This window comes from Coregonus clupeaformis, unplaced genomic scaffold (assembly GCF_020615455.1).
Source record: "Coregonus clupeaformis isolate EN_2021a unplaced genomic scaffold, ASM2061545v1 scaf3259, whole genome shotgun sequence".
Lineage (NCBI taxonomy): Eukaryota > Metazoa > Chordata > Actinopteri > Salmoniformes > Salmonidae > Coregonus > Coregonus clupeaformis.
Window position 1 is genome coordinate 30,469 of NW_025536713.1, and position 14,454 is coordinate 44,922.

Genomic DNA, 14,454 nt, shown 5'->3' on the forward strand with positions numbered 1-14,454 from the left:
GTCACTCACTCTGAAAGGGACACAGAAACGTATCCACTTTGTGACACAAACTGAAGAAGCTCAACCCTTGCTTACATTTCCAAATATATATATATATATTTGAGTCTTGTTGGGGGGGAAGAGGGCATATCCTATGTTGATTTATGACAAGTTCATTGACTAGGGCCCTATAAAATAGGCGTTGCGGACCGAATCACGGAATCCAGACATTAAACCGAAATTCAACAATATTCAAACATTTATTGAACTTAGTAAGAAATCAACTAAATCTATTCAACTTGTTAGAAAACGCATTCATTTGCCCAAGTCAATCATAAGACATGAACAAAATGCATCAGTGATTCGTATTTCCATGAACTTTCTGGAACGGCACAGGAATGCCCCTGTCTGTGTGCATGTGTGCGGTGCGCGCGTATGTCTACACTTTGTGTAGCCGTTAGCGATGATGCTAATGATAACCTTCTTCTGGTAGGGAAGGAATGGCTTTCCCCAAAACCTTCGCAAGTAAATGTTAACTACAAAGTAGCCTATGCCTGCCTGGCAGAATTATACCGTGATCATTTGCATCACTCCAGTTGCCATTTGTTCTACAGCAACACCGCTTAACCAAACAAAGGTCTCTTCCTGGTGCATGCTTGCATTTAAGGGTAACTACACCCCAAAATCTAAATGTCTTACATTTTTCCCAGACCTCACAAATGGTCACCTGATAGGGTTTAAACATTGTTGTGGACATAGAACATCCAATTGTGCTGTTTTGCTATTAAAAAGGTGTACTTTTGAGAGCGAAAACCTGCCAAAACAGGGACAAACGGTCAACGGGGAAATCTAAACGGAGAAAAGGGAACTTGGGAATTAACGGAATCAGGCAAAACATTGAAGGGATTGTATAGTGCCCTAATGGACTACAGACATTGACTGTCTCCTAGACTAAAAACAAAGGCTGCATGTACTGCCTATATTTTGAGGGAAACGCACTGTCCATTAATTTGATTTGATCAGGGCAGGGCAGCACACACAAACTGCATTTAGTCCAATAACAATCCATGATATTATTAGGGTGATAAATAAAAAGCAGTTGCTCCATGACACAAGAGCACGCTCTACTGGGACAAAAGCTTACAGCACCTGGTATTCCCAGGCGGTCTCCCATCCAAGTACTAACCAGGCCCGACCCTGCTTAGCTTCCGAGATCGGACGAGATCGGGCGTATTCAGGCTGGTATGGCCGTAAGCGAGGGAACAACTCTTGGTACACTATATAAAGTCAATGTGTCACTCACTCTGAAAGGGACACAGAAACGTATCCACTTTGTGACACAAACTGAAGAAGCTCAACCCTTGCTTACATTTCCAATATATATATATATATATTTGAGTCTTGTTGGGGGGGAAGAGGGCATATCCTATGTTGATTTATGACAAGTTCATTGACTAGGGCCCTATAAAATAGGCGTTGCGGACCGAATCACGGAATCCAGACATTAAACCGAAATTCAACAATATTCAAACATTTATTGAACTTAGTAAGAAATCAACTAAATCTATTCAACTTGTTAGAAAACGCATTCATTTGCCCAAGTCAATCATAAGACATGAACAAAATGCATCAGTGATTCGTATTTCCATGAACTTTCTGAAACGGCACAGGAATGCCCCTGTCTGTGTGCATGTGTGCGGTGCGCGCGTATGTCTACACTTTGTGTAGCCGTTAGCGATGATGCTAATGATAACCTTCTTCTGGTAGGGAAGGAATGGCTTTCCCCAAAACCTTCGCAAGTAAATGTTAACTACAAAGTAGCCTATGCCTGCCTGGCAGAATTATACCGTGATCATTTGCATCACTCCAGTTGCCATTTGTTCTACAGCAACACCGCTTAACCAAACAAAGGTCTCTTCCTGGTGCATGCTTGCATTTAAGGGTAACTACACCCCAAAATCTAAATGTCTTACATTTTTCCCAGACCTCACAAATGGTCACCTGATAGGGTTTAAACATTGTTGTGGACATAGAACATCCAATTGTGCTGTTTTGCTATTAAAAAGGTGTACTTTTGAGAGCGAAAACCTGCCAAAACAGGGACAAACGGTCAACGGGGAAATCTAAACGGAGAAAAGGGAACTTGGGAATTAACGGAATCAGGCAAAACATTGAAGGGATTGTATAGTGCCCTAATGGACTACAGACATTGACTGTCTCCTAGACTAAAAACAAAGGCTGCATGTACTGCCTATATTTTGAGGGAAACGCACTGTCCATTATTTGATTTGATCAGGGCAGGGCAGGGCAGCACACACAAACTGCATTTAGTCCAATAACAATCCATGATATTATTAGGGTGATAAATAAAAGGCAGTTGCTCCATGACACAAGAGCACGCTCTACTGGGACAAAAGCTTACAGCACCTGGTATTCCCAGGCGGTCTCCCATCCAAGTACTAACCAGGCCCGACCCTGCTTAGCTTCCGAGATCGGACGAGATCGGGCGTATTCAGGCTGGTATGGCCGTAAGCGAGGGAACAACTCTTGGTACACTATATAAAGTCAATGTGTCACTCACTCTGAAAGGGACACAGAAACGTATCCACTTTGTGACACAAACTGAAGAAGCTCAACCCCTTGCTTACTATTTACAATATATATATATATATATTTGAGTCTTGTTGGGGGGGAAGAGGGCATATCCTATGTTGATTTATGACAAGTTCATTGACTAGGGCCCTATAAAATAGGCGTTGCGGACCGAATCACGGAATCCAGACATTAAACCGAAATTCAACAATATTCAAACATTTATTGAACTTAGTAAGAAATCAACTAAATCTATTCAACTTGTTAGAAAACGCATTCATTTGCCCAAGTCAATCATAAGACATGAACAAAATGCATCAGTGATTCGTATTTCCATGAACTTTCTGAAACGGCACAGGAATGCCCCTGTCTGTGTGCATGTGTGCGGTGCGCGCGTATGTCTACACTTTGTGTAGCCGTTAGCGATGATGCTAATGATAACCTTCTTCTGGTAGGGAAGGAATGGCTTTCCCCAAAACCTTCGCAAGTAAATGTTAACTACAAAGTAGCCTATGCCTGCCTGGCAGAATTATACCGTGATCATTTGCATCACTCCAGTGGCCATTTGTTCTACAGCAACACCGCTTAACCAAACAAAGGTCTCTTCCTGGTGCACGCTTGCATTTAAGGGTAACTACACCCCAAAATCTAAATGTCTTACATTTTTCCCAGACCTCACAAATGGTCACCTGATAGGGTTTAAACATTGTTGTGGACATAGAACATCCAATTGTGCTGTTTTGCTATTAAAAAGGTGTACTTTTGAGAGCGAAAACCTGCCAAAACAGGGACAAACGGTCAACGGGGAAATCTAAACGGAGAAAAGGGAACTTGGGAATTAACGGAATCAGGCAAAACATTGAAGGGATTGTATAGTGCCCTAATGGACTACAGACATTGACTGTCTCCTAGACTAAAAACAAAGGCTGCATGTACTGCCTATATTTTGAGGGAAACGCACTGTCCATTATTTGATTTGATCAGGGCAGGGCAGGGCAGCACACACAAACTGCATTTAGTCCAATAACAATCCATGATATTATTAGGGTGATAAATAAAAGGCAGTTGCTCCATGACACAAGAGCACGCTCTACTGGGACAAAAAGCTTACAGCACCTGGTATTCCCAGGCGGTCTCCCATCCAAGTACTAACCAGGCCCGACACTGCTTAGCTTCCGAGATCGGACGAGATCGGGCGTATTCAGGCTGGTATGGCCGTAAGCGAGGGAACAACTCTTGGTACACTATATAAAGTCAATGTGTCACTCACTCTGAAAGGGACACAGAAACGTATCCACTTTGTGACACAAACTGAAGAAGCTCAACCCTTGCTTACATTTCCAAATATATATATATATATATTTGAGTCTTGTTGGGGGGGAAGAGGGCATATCCTATGTTGATTTATGACAAGTTCATTGACTAGGGCCCTATAAAATAGGCGTTGCGGACCGAATCACGGAATCCAGACATTAAACCGAAATTCAACAATATTCAAACATTTATTGAACTTAGTAAGAAATCAACTAAATCTATTCAACTTGTTAGAAAACGCATTCATTTGCCCAAGTCAATCATAAGACATGAACAAAATGCATCAGTGATTCGTATTTCCATGAACTTTCTGAAACGGCACAGGAATGCCCCTGTCTGTGTGCATGTGTGCGGTGCGCGCGTATGTCTACACTTTGTGTAGCCGTTAGCGATGATGCTAATGATAACCTTCTTCTGGTAGGGAAGGAATGGCTTTCCCCAAAACCTTCGCAAGTAAATGTTAACTACAAAGTAGCCTATGCCTGCCTGGCAGAATTATACCGTGATCATTTGCATCACTCCAGTTGCCATTTGTTCTACAGCAACACCGCTTAACCAAACAAAGGTCTCTTCCTGGTGCACGCTTGCATTTAAGGGTAACTACACCCCAAAATCTAAATGTCTTACATTTTTCCCAGACCTCACAAATGGTCACCTGATAGGGTTTAAACATTGTTGTGGACATAGAACATCCAATTGTGCTGTTTTGCTATTAAAAAGGTGTACTTTTGAGAGCGAAAACCTGCCAAAACAGGGACAAACGGTCAACGGGGAAATCTAAACGGAGAAAAGGGAACTTGGGAATTAACGGAATCAGGCAAAACATTGAAGGGATTGTATAGTGCCCTAATGGACTACAGACATTGACTGTCTCCTAGACTAAAAACAAAGGCTGCATGTACTGCCTATATTTTGAGGGAAACGCACTGTCCATTATTTGATTTGATCAGGGCAGGGCAGGGCAGCACACAAACTGCATTTAGTCCAATAACAATCCATGATATTATTAGGGTGATAAATAAAAGGCAGTTGCTCCATGACACAAGAGCACGCTCTACTGGGACAAAAGCTTACAGCACCTGGTATTCCCAGGCGGTCTCCCATCCAAGTACTAACCAGGCCCGACCCTGCTTAGCTTCCGAGATCGGACGAGATCGGGCGTATTCAGGATGGTATGGCCGTAAGCGAGGGAACAACTCTTGGTACACTATATAAAGTCAATGTGTCACTCACTCTGAAAGGGACACAGAAACGTATCCACTTTGTGACACAAACTGAAGAAGCTCAACCCCTTGCTTACATTTCCATATATATATATATATATATATATTTGAGTCTTGTTGGGGGGGAGAGGGCATATCCTATGTTGATTTATGACAAGTTCATTGACTAGGGCCCTATAAAATAGGCGTTGCGGACCGAATCACGGAATCCAGACATTAAACCGAAATTCAACAATATTCAAACATTTATTGAACTTAGTAAGAAATCAACTAAATCTATTCAACTTGTTAGAAAACGCATTCATTTGCCCAAGTCAATCATAAGACATGAACAAAATGCATCAGTGATTCGTATTTCCATGAACTTTCTGAAACGGCACAGGAATGCCCCTGTCTGTGTGCATGTGTGCGGTGCGCGCGTATGTCTACACTTTGTGTAGCCGTTAGTGATGATGCTAATGATAACCTTCTTCTGGTAGGGAAGGAATGGCTTTCCCCAAAACCTTCGCAAGTAAATGTTAACTACAAAGTAGCCTATGCCTGCCTGGCAGAATTATACCGTGATCATTTGCATCACTCCAGTGGCCATTTGTTCTACAGCAACACCGCTTAACCAAACAAAGGTCTCTTCCTGGTGCACGCTTGCATTTAAGGGTAACTACACCCCAAAATCTAAATGTCTTACATTTTTCCCAGACCTCACAAATGGTCACCTGATAGGGTTTAAACATTGTTGTGGACATAGAACATCCAATTGTGCTGTTTTGCTATTAAAAAGGTGTACTTTTGAGAGCGAAAACCTGCCAAAACAGGGACAAACGGTCAACGGGGAAATCTAAACGGAGAAAAGGGAACTTGGGAATTAACGGAATCAGGCAAAACATTGAAGGGATTGTATAGTGCCCTAATGGACTACAGACATTGACTGTCTCCTAGACTAAAAACAAAGGCTGCATGTACTGCCTATATTTTGAGGGAAACGCACTGTCCATTATTTGATTTGATCAGGGCAGGGCAGGCACACACAAACTGCATTTAGTCCAATAACAATCCATGATATTATTAGGGTGATAAATAAAAGGCAGTTGCTCCATGACACAAGAGCACGCTCTACTGGGACAAAAGCTTACAGCACCTGGTATTCCCAGGCGGTCTCCCATCCAGTACTAACCAGGCCCGACCCTGCTTAGCTTCCGAGATCGGACGAGATCAGGGCGTATTCAGGCTGGTATGGCCGTAAGCGAGGGAACAACTCTTGGTACACTATATAAAGTCAATGTGTCACTCACTCTGAAAGGGACACAGAAACGTATCCACTTTGTGACACAAACTGAAGAAGCTCAACCCTTGCTTACATTTCCAATATATATATATATATATTTGAGTCTTGTTGGGGGGGGGGGGGGGCATATCCTATGTTGATTTATGACAAGTTCATTGACTAGGGCCCTATAAAATAGGCGTTGCGGACCGAATCACGGAATCCAGACATTAAACCGAAATTCAACAATATTCAAACATTTATTGAACTTAGTAAGAAATCAACTAAATCTATTCAACTTGTTAGAAAACGCATTCATTTGCCCAAGTCAATCATAAGACATGAACAAAATGCATCAGTGATTCGTATTTCCATGAACTTTCTGGCACAGCACAGGAATGCCCCTGTCTGTGTGCATGTGTGCGGTGCGCGCGTATGTCTACACTTTGTGTAGCCGTTAGCGATGATGCTAATGATAACCTTCTTCTGGTAGGGAAGGAATGGCTTTCCCCAAAACCTTCGCAAGTAAATGTTAACTACAAAATAGCCTATGCCTGCCTGGCAGAATTATACCGTGATCATTTGCATCACTCCAGTAGCCATTTGTTCTACAGCAACACCGCTTAACCAAACAAAGGTCTCTTCCTGGTGCACACTTGCATTTAAGGGTAACTACACCCCAAAATCTAAATGTCTTACATTTTTTCCAGACCTCACAAATGGTCACCTGATAGGGTTTAAACATTGTTGTGGACATAGAACATCCAATTGTGCTGTTTTGCTATTAAAAAGGTGTACTTTTGAGAGCGAAAACCTGCCAAAACCGGGACAAACGGTCAACGGGGAAATCTAAACGGAGAAAAGGGAACTTGGGAATTAACGGAATCAGGCAAAACATTGAAGGGATTTTATAGTGCCCTAATGGACTACAGACATTGACTGTCTCCTAGACTAAAAACAAAGGCTGCATGTACTGCCTATATTTTGAGGGAAACGCACTGTCCATTATTTGATTTGATCAGGGCAGGGCAGGGCAGCACACAAACTGCATTTAGTCCAATAACAATCCATGATATTATTAGGGTGATAAATAAAAGGCAGTTGCTCCATGACACAAGAGCACGCTCTACTGGGACAAAAAGCTTACAGCACCTGGTATTCCCAGGCGGTCTCCCATCCAAGTACTAACCAGGCCCGACCCTGCTTAGCTTCCGAGATCGGACGAGATCAGGCATATTCAGGCTGGTATGGCCGTAAGCGAGGAAGCAACTCTTGGTACACTATATAAAGTCAATGTGTCACTCACTCTGAAAGGGACACAGAAACGTATCCACTTTGTGACACAAACTGAAGAAGCTCAACCCTTGCTTACATTTCCAATATATATATATATATATATATATTTGAGTCTTGTGGGGGGGGAAGAGGGCATATCCTATGTTGATTTATGAAAAGTTCATTGACTAGGGCCCTATAAAATAGGCGTTGCGGACCGAATCACGGAATCCAGACATTAAACCGAAATTCAACAATATTCAAACATTTATTGAACTTAGTAAGAAATCAACTAAATCTATTCAACTTGTTAGAAAATGCATTCATTTGTCCAAGTCAATCATAAGACATGAACAAAATGCAACAGTGATTCGTATTTCCATGAACTTTCTGAAACGGCACAGGAATGCCCTTGTCTGTGTGCATGTGTGCGGTGCGCGCGTATGTCTACACTTTGTGTAGCCGTTAGCGATGATGCTAATTATAACCTTCTTCTGGTAGGGAAGGAATGGCTTTCCCCAAAACCTTTGCAAGTAAATGTTAACTACAAAGTAGCCTATGCCTGCCTGGCAGAATTATACCGTGATCATTTGCATCACTCCAGTGGCCATTTGTTCTACAGCAACACTGCTTAACCAAACAAAGGTCTCTTCCTGGTGCACGCTTGCATTTAAGGGTAACTACACCCCAAAATCTAAATGTCTTCCATTTTTCCCAGACCTCACAAATGGTCACAAATGGCTTTGTAGAGCAGTCTGTGCTGTGCTGTGGTCGGGAGAGGTTGTGTTTTCTCTAGCAGGAGGTAAGCTTGAGGTAAGCTTGGCTTCTTATATGGTGTTGAGTAAACCTTAAACCATGCATTTGATCGTAGGTAGGTAGTTGTAGTTAGGTATTGTAGGTAGTTTATTTAGGTAGTTATTGTAGGTTTCCGTAGGTAATTATTGTAGGTAAGTATTGTTTACGGCGGAGCCCGGAGAAAGCACGAGGCTAGCTAGCTAGCGGGTAGCTACTGGTAACGTTTAGCAACGGTGGAGAGTTGTTTCCAATGTTAATGTGCTAGCTAGCCAACGTTTAATTTTTGCTGCGTTATGAAAGGAACTAGACACGGACACGAATTATCTGTTTAGTGTGTTAACACACTATTGGTAGTTTGTTGTAACCAAGTATTGGTGCTAAACTGTGTGTTATTGGATGCTAGCATGCTAGTTAGCCATGGCGTCATAGTTAGGCATCGTGGGCTGTTGTGGGTAGTTACTGTAGGTTAGCATTGTTTTTCGGCGGTGCCGGGTCTAGCACGAAGCTAGCTAGCTAGCCGTTCTTCAAACAAAGTCAACACAGTGGCCATTGCTAGCTAGCCAACACGACCAGCTAACTGTACTGTAGTAGCTAAATACAATATACTTATGCTAGCTAGCCAACCTTTAATTATTGCTGCGTTATGAAAGGAACTAGACACGGACGCGAATGATCTGTTTAGTGTGTTAACACACTATTGGTAGTCTGTTGTAACCAAGTATTGGTGCTAAACTGTGTGTTATTGGATGCTAGCATGCTAGTTAGCTATGGTGTCATAGTTAGGCATCGTGGGCTGTTGTGGGTAGTTAATGTAGGTTGGCATTGTCTTCGGTGTAGCACGTTACTGCTATCTTCAACTTAATGGTGCCCACTTTATCTGGGATGGAGTCTCCTCTCCATCTCTCCAGATTTGACATCACACTGGCTAGAGGAACCTGGTGTACCCGCCACCCGCCAGTAGCTGTCATTTGATTTGAACTGTCTAATCAGAGACTTCAACACATTAGTTCCCACAATGAGTTCATCAACCTGCCCATCAACAATAAGCACTGGGACTACATAACAGAAGCCATAAAGTTGAATTTTTAAGTCACACATGCCCACTGGGCTAGTTTGTTCCCACCACAACCCACCAGGATGATGTCTGAAGGAGCTAGAAAGTTCCCCTCTACCACTCCTGCCTCCCTCAACCGAGGTACAATATCTGCGCGCAGAGTAGTAGCCATGGACCCACTATCTAACATCCCCTTCAGCTCAACTTTATCCTGTACTAGCACAGTGGTGTAAAACAAACTGTCATTCTGATTGTGTTCTGAAAAATGACTGTGTTGTTCTTGGGTACTGACTCACAAAAGTAAGAATAAACAGATTGGATATCATCATCAGTGGAGAAAAAATAAGAATGCCCCACATTGCCCTCATTTAGCAGACGCTCTTATCCAGAGCGACTTACAGTTAGTGCATACGTTATTAATTTTTTTCATACCCCCGTGGGAATCGAACCCACAACCCTGGCGTTGCAAACACCATGCTCTACGAACTGAGCCGGCCATTCCCTCCACTACCCTAGGCGACGCTGGTCCAATTGTGCGCCGCCCCATGGGTCTCCCGGTCGCGGCCGGCTACGACAGAGCCTGGATTCGAACCAGGATCTCTAGTGGCACAGCTAGCACTGCGATGTAGTGCCTTAGACCACTGCGCCACTCACAGACTGAGTATTGCTGACCAGAGCCTTCTCTAACAAAGTCAAAACTTTCTTTAACGTCCCACCCTCAGATACAGATGGTACCTGGTCTGGTTCACGGCCACATTGAGAAAAAGATGACACATTAGGTCTTTTCACAGGACCCACTCCCTCCTGAGGGCAGTCAAAAACAGCAGCAACCTGCTGTGAAAGTTGTGTTCTACATGCTTTACGTTCCCTTAACAGTTCATCCAACCGATCCTGTACCTCACTGGCTGTCCAGTCACGAATGGGTTTGCTCTTGAACACTTGGGCCAACTCTTTATCAGGACAGTTGCGTACAAACATGACTGCCAACTCTGAGCACTGATTGGGTAAGGTCCTGCCCTCACTCACAAGGTACTGTTCGGCTGCCTCTGCAGCTTTGTTAAGCCTAATCCAGAAATCTATTGGACCCTCATTAGCATATGGTTTGATTGAATAGAAATCAGCTAATGGCATACCTGAGCAGACAGTATCCCCAAAGTGTTGCTTGAAAACACTGAACACCGCCTTAACATCTGTGACAACAAGGTTGTTACGCTTCCAGACTTTGGTCACATCCCGTGCTCTCCCCATGAGCCTAGACATCACCTCCCCAACATTCCCAGACCCAGTGTAACCCCTCTTCTCTAGGTAGACTTCCATTAACTCCTCCCACTCCAGGACAGAGTACTTATCTGAGCCATCACCCCTAAAAAGAGGTGGAGCACTAACATCTGACTTCACAACCAGATTCAGCTTGGACGCATCAATAAAGGTTGACCCACACTGCTCAGGCAGGGGAAACTGCTGGGGTTGGTGAGGGGGACGGGCAGGAGAAAGACTTGAAACCCCAGGCTGCAGTAAACTCGCTCTGATAGATTCTCCTATCTCTGAACCAATCTGCTTAATAAGGTCACTAAGCTGACTCGGAGGCGTCCCATTATCACCGAGTACTGTGGATGATGGTACATCAAAAGACAGAGGTGGGATACCCTGGTCAGGTGGAACAAACATGTAGCATATTCATTAGATACAGGTATTCGTGCCTCCCAGTGCTTGCAAACTCAGGACTAGCAAACGCTCTACTACAAGGAGCTGACTGTACAATTGGTGTAAATGGAAGGACACCCCTCCCTCTACCCACACTAAAATCCACAGCATAACACGTCTTATGGATTTGAGAATCTTCCATGGCTCAACAGAGCACTAAAATACAATGTAATTTAGTGCATTCAAATACCAAAAAAAATTAATGCAATAAACAAATTCATCCAAAACATACAAATAAGCACGAATACCTGTATCTAATGAATATGCTACATTCACTTTCACTGTTTACAGTATATATTCACTTACAGTAAGCCATCAACAAATTCACATGCGCAGGTCGTGCACCTCATCCACATGCACAGCTCCGGCGGTCGGCTTGAGCTGACCAGTCGGCAGGTCACGTAATTAGGACACTGCCACAACTGGAATTCTGATGGTTGGATAATTTTTATTCGACCTGCACACGAAGAGACAACACACAATATGTTAGCTCTTGGTGCAGCCACAGCTCTCGGGCACCTTGCTAGTTGAAGGTCAGGCAAAAATGAACAGGTGCTGCATGCACACATTCAGTGCCTAACAACACACTATACAATACAAGTAAAATGATATACAACATAATTCTGACAAAATAAATGACATACCTGTACACGAAGAGACAACACACAATAGCTTAGCCCTTGGTGCAGCCACAGCTCTCGGGCACCTGCGTGAGCACATAGAAACTCACTCAAACACTGACCCAAATACTCCCGAGTTACAATAGGTACCCTAATTAGCGAGCTCGGTGAAAGTTGTTAACATACATCTTTATATTGTCCACATTGTAACAAAACCTGTAGTTGCGTAACAGCACTTTGTGTAACTTTACCACAGTTTTATATCGACAAATTACGGCGCCAAGGACAACATACCTTGCTAGTTGAAGGTCAGGCAAAAGAGAACAATAAGAGGGTACATAAATACAGATAACCCGCGATGGACCAAACCAAAATATACACAACTTTTACAATTAGGTGTATTTGCAATATAGATACATAAAAATGTTTGCACACCAAAAAATAACATTAGCTATGCAGCTTTAATTAAATAAAGAAACCACATTGAATTATTATTATTATTAACTTATTAACATCCCCTCTTGACCTGGCCTACTTGAACTGTCCTTGTGTGCAATTTGGTGCATAATCTAGGGGAACAACATCACACTACTACACATATAATTCAAGTCATACCTTTATTGTCATTCATGCTCTTATTTTTAACCTAGTAGTTTTGCAAAAGTGTAACCTGCGTCAATTCTAGGAAATATTGGAATAACGTGCTTAAGAGGAGCCCTGACACGCACAACAGGATAACACAACTACCACATTTTCAATTGACAATCATTGATTTAAATGGATGTGGTCAATAGATTTGTATAGGCATATATACTAATTTAATTTAACTTGTAAGCCAAGGTTGGATTAGTAGGTCTATGCAACATGCACCTGGATAACCGCGTCATGAATCGGAACGGGCTCCAACGTCCTCATATACACATTATGACAAAATAAAGATCTTAATATTTCACGAAATAAAGACATAGAAGAAAACAGGTTCTAGAAACTCAATTTCTCCATGGCAATAGAATGTAAACATGTAAATTGCGCCAAACATATCCAAATATCGCCTACAACTCAATTCTCAGCGCAGCATATTGGACGACTCCACAGGCATTGATCATTCGCGACTTTAAGTCATTCCTGTTATCTCTAGAGCATCCCGTATATTTATAGCGCTGCATTTCGTCCCCCCTCTGACCATGGATAGGGTTGGGAGCATTCCTGAGTTCACTTATGGTCCCACTAAGGTAATCTTAGGAGATATTCCTTTTGGCATACTGTAAATGCCTGTGCATAATGTACCTAATAAAGCATAATTGTTTTAATTATCTTCAAAGGAATTCTGTAGAAGCAGCCTTTATTTTCAGACTCTGCAGGCCTGCTGGGAGGAAGCATATTACAATAAACAGGTAAGATTCATCCCACAAAAAAAGTAACCACAGAAAAAAAAGAGATAGATTTAATCCCAAAACAAGAGTTTTATTTCAAGACAGTTTAGAGAAGATGGTCATAAGAGTTTTTAATATCACTTGCAAATTGTGAGACATGAGCAGTTGTGAAATGGCGAGAGGCCCTTCTGAAAGCACATTATATGGTCTTTAGTGGCACGGTCTCACACCTTACCTCATCTTGCAGAAGAAGTTCATGGTCCACTATCTGCTGCTCCAGAGTCGAGGCCAGGTCTCGCCCCATGTCACCATGGAGCACATGAGCGACTGGCTGGTGTCTCAGGGCAAAAAATCCCTTAGGGAGAGGTGAGTACCACGTCAGCTCTCACCTTCACTGCCATTCTCTGTCACCAGCAGCACTCCAGGAGGTGTGGGTAAAATAAACAACAGATAATAGGAAGCCAGGAAAGTTGAAATGCTTTGTGTTTTATTTGAAGGGTGTGGAAGGAAACCCTGGAGGAGGGGAACGAACTCGCTCGGCTGGTAAGAGAATGAGAGTTAGAGACTTAGACTATCAGTCAGTGAGCTCCTTTCTAGCCTTTCAACAACTAGTCAGTACAGCAGAATATATCTGTTGTGAAATTACACTAATGGGACTTCCTGTTTCCTACGGCAGACCTGGGAAGTAAACACCTGCCTAAAAATGATTGACATGGAGCACAAGGCTGTCTGCAAGCTCCGCCGCTCTATGCACACCACCTCTCCAGCTGGCGCTGACATGTGAGTTCCATGTACTGCCCTGCATACAGCTTGCTCCATTCATCTACACATCTGGAGCTATGCAGAAAATAACTAGGGCAGTGTTCTCTGTGTGAACATTGCACATCGTTTAGCGTTCTCTGCTGCTTTTTGTTGATTTCAGCGACCCCAAGGTCCACATCATCGTGGAGAGAGCTGTGAGGAGCATTCTGGACAAGCTGTCCAATAAGCCCTGTAGCAACCTGCTCAGCCCATCCCAGGTGGTGGTGGAGCTGGTGCCCAGGATCCTCCTGGCCCTGTGGCTTCAGCCAGAGGAAGGCCATTCAGATCACCCCATCCTCCTAAGCGGGATGGCTGTGAGTATGGTGGTGGCCGTAGGGGAGAAGCTCTCCAACACGTTGAAGGCCTCTTCTCCTCACACCCCTTTCTCCCGGGCTGCTGCTTTTGACTCTGTGAGGTCGATCCTCGGGAGAATCAGCCAGTCCTTCTCCCTGGATGACCTCAA

At 43.3% G+C, this 14,454-nt stretch overlaps 6 non-coding genes across 6 annotated transcripts; all 6 read right to left on the bottom strand.

The window, feature by feature from the left end:
• Nucleotides 1-1,116: 1,116 nt before the first annotated feature.
• LOC123489747 lies at nt 1,117-1,235 on the bottom strand. Its single transcript, XR_006660631.1, has one exon. It is a non-coding gene; the product is annotated as a 5S ribosomal RNA (ribosomal RNA).
• A 1,159-nt stretch (nt 1,236-2,394) lies between these two features.
• On the bottom strand, nt 2,395-2,513 carry LOC123489748. The gene has a single exon (XR_006660632.1). It is a non-coding gene; the product is annotated as a 5S ribosomal RNA (ribosomal RNA).
• A 1,162-nt stretch (nt 2,514-3,675) lies between these two features.
• LOC123489753 lies at nt 3,676-3,794 on the bottom strand. The gene has a single exon (XR_006660637.1). It is a non-coding gene; the product is annotated as a 5S ribosomal RNA (ribosomal RNA).
• Nucleotides 3,795-4,952: 1,158 nt separating this feature from the next.
• LOC123489743 lies at nt 4,953-5,071 on the bottom strand. Its single transcript, XR_006660627.1, has one exon. It is a non-coding gene; the product is annotated as a 5S ribosomal RNA (ribosomal RNA).
• Nucleotides 5,072-6,231: 1,160 nt separating this feature from the next.
• LOC123489758 lies at nt 6,232-6,350 on the bottom strand. The gene has a single exon (XR_006660642.1). It is a non-coding gene; the product is annotated as a 5S ribosomal RNA (ribosomal RNA).
• Nucleotides 6,351-7,509: 1,159 nt separating this feature from the next.
• Nucleotides 7,510-7,628, bottom strand: LOC123489754. The gene has a single exon (XR_006660638.1). It is a non-coding gene; the product is annotated as a 5S ribosomal RNA (ribosomal RNA).
• Between the last annotated feature and the right edge of the window lie 6,826 nt (nt 7,629-14,454).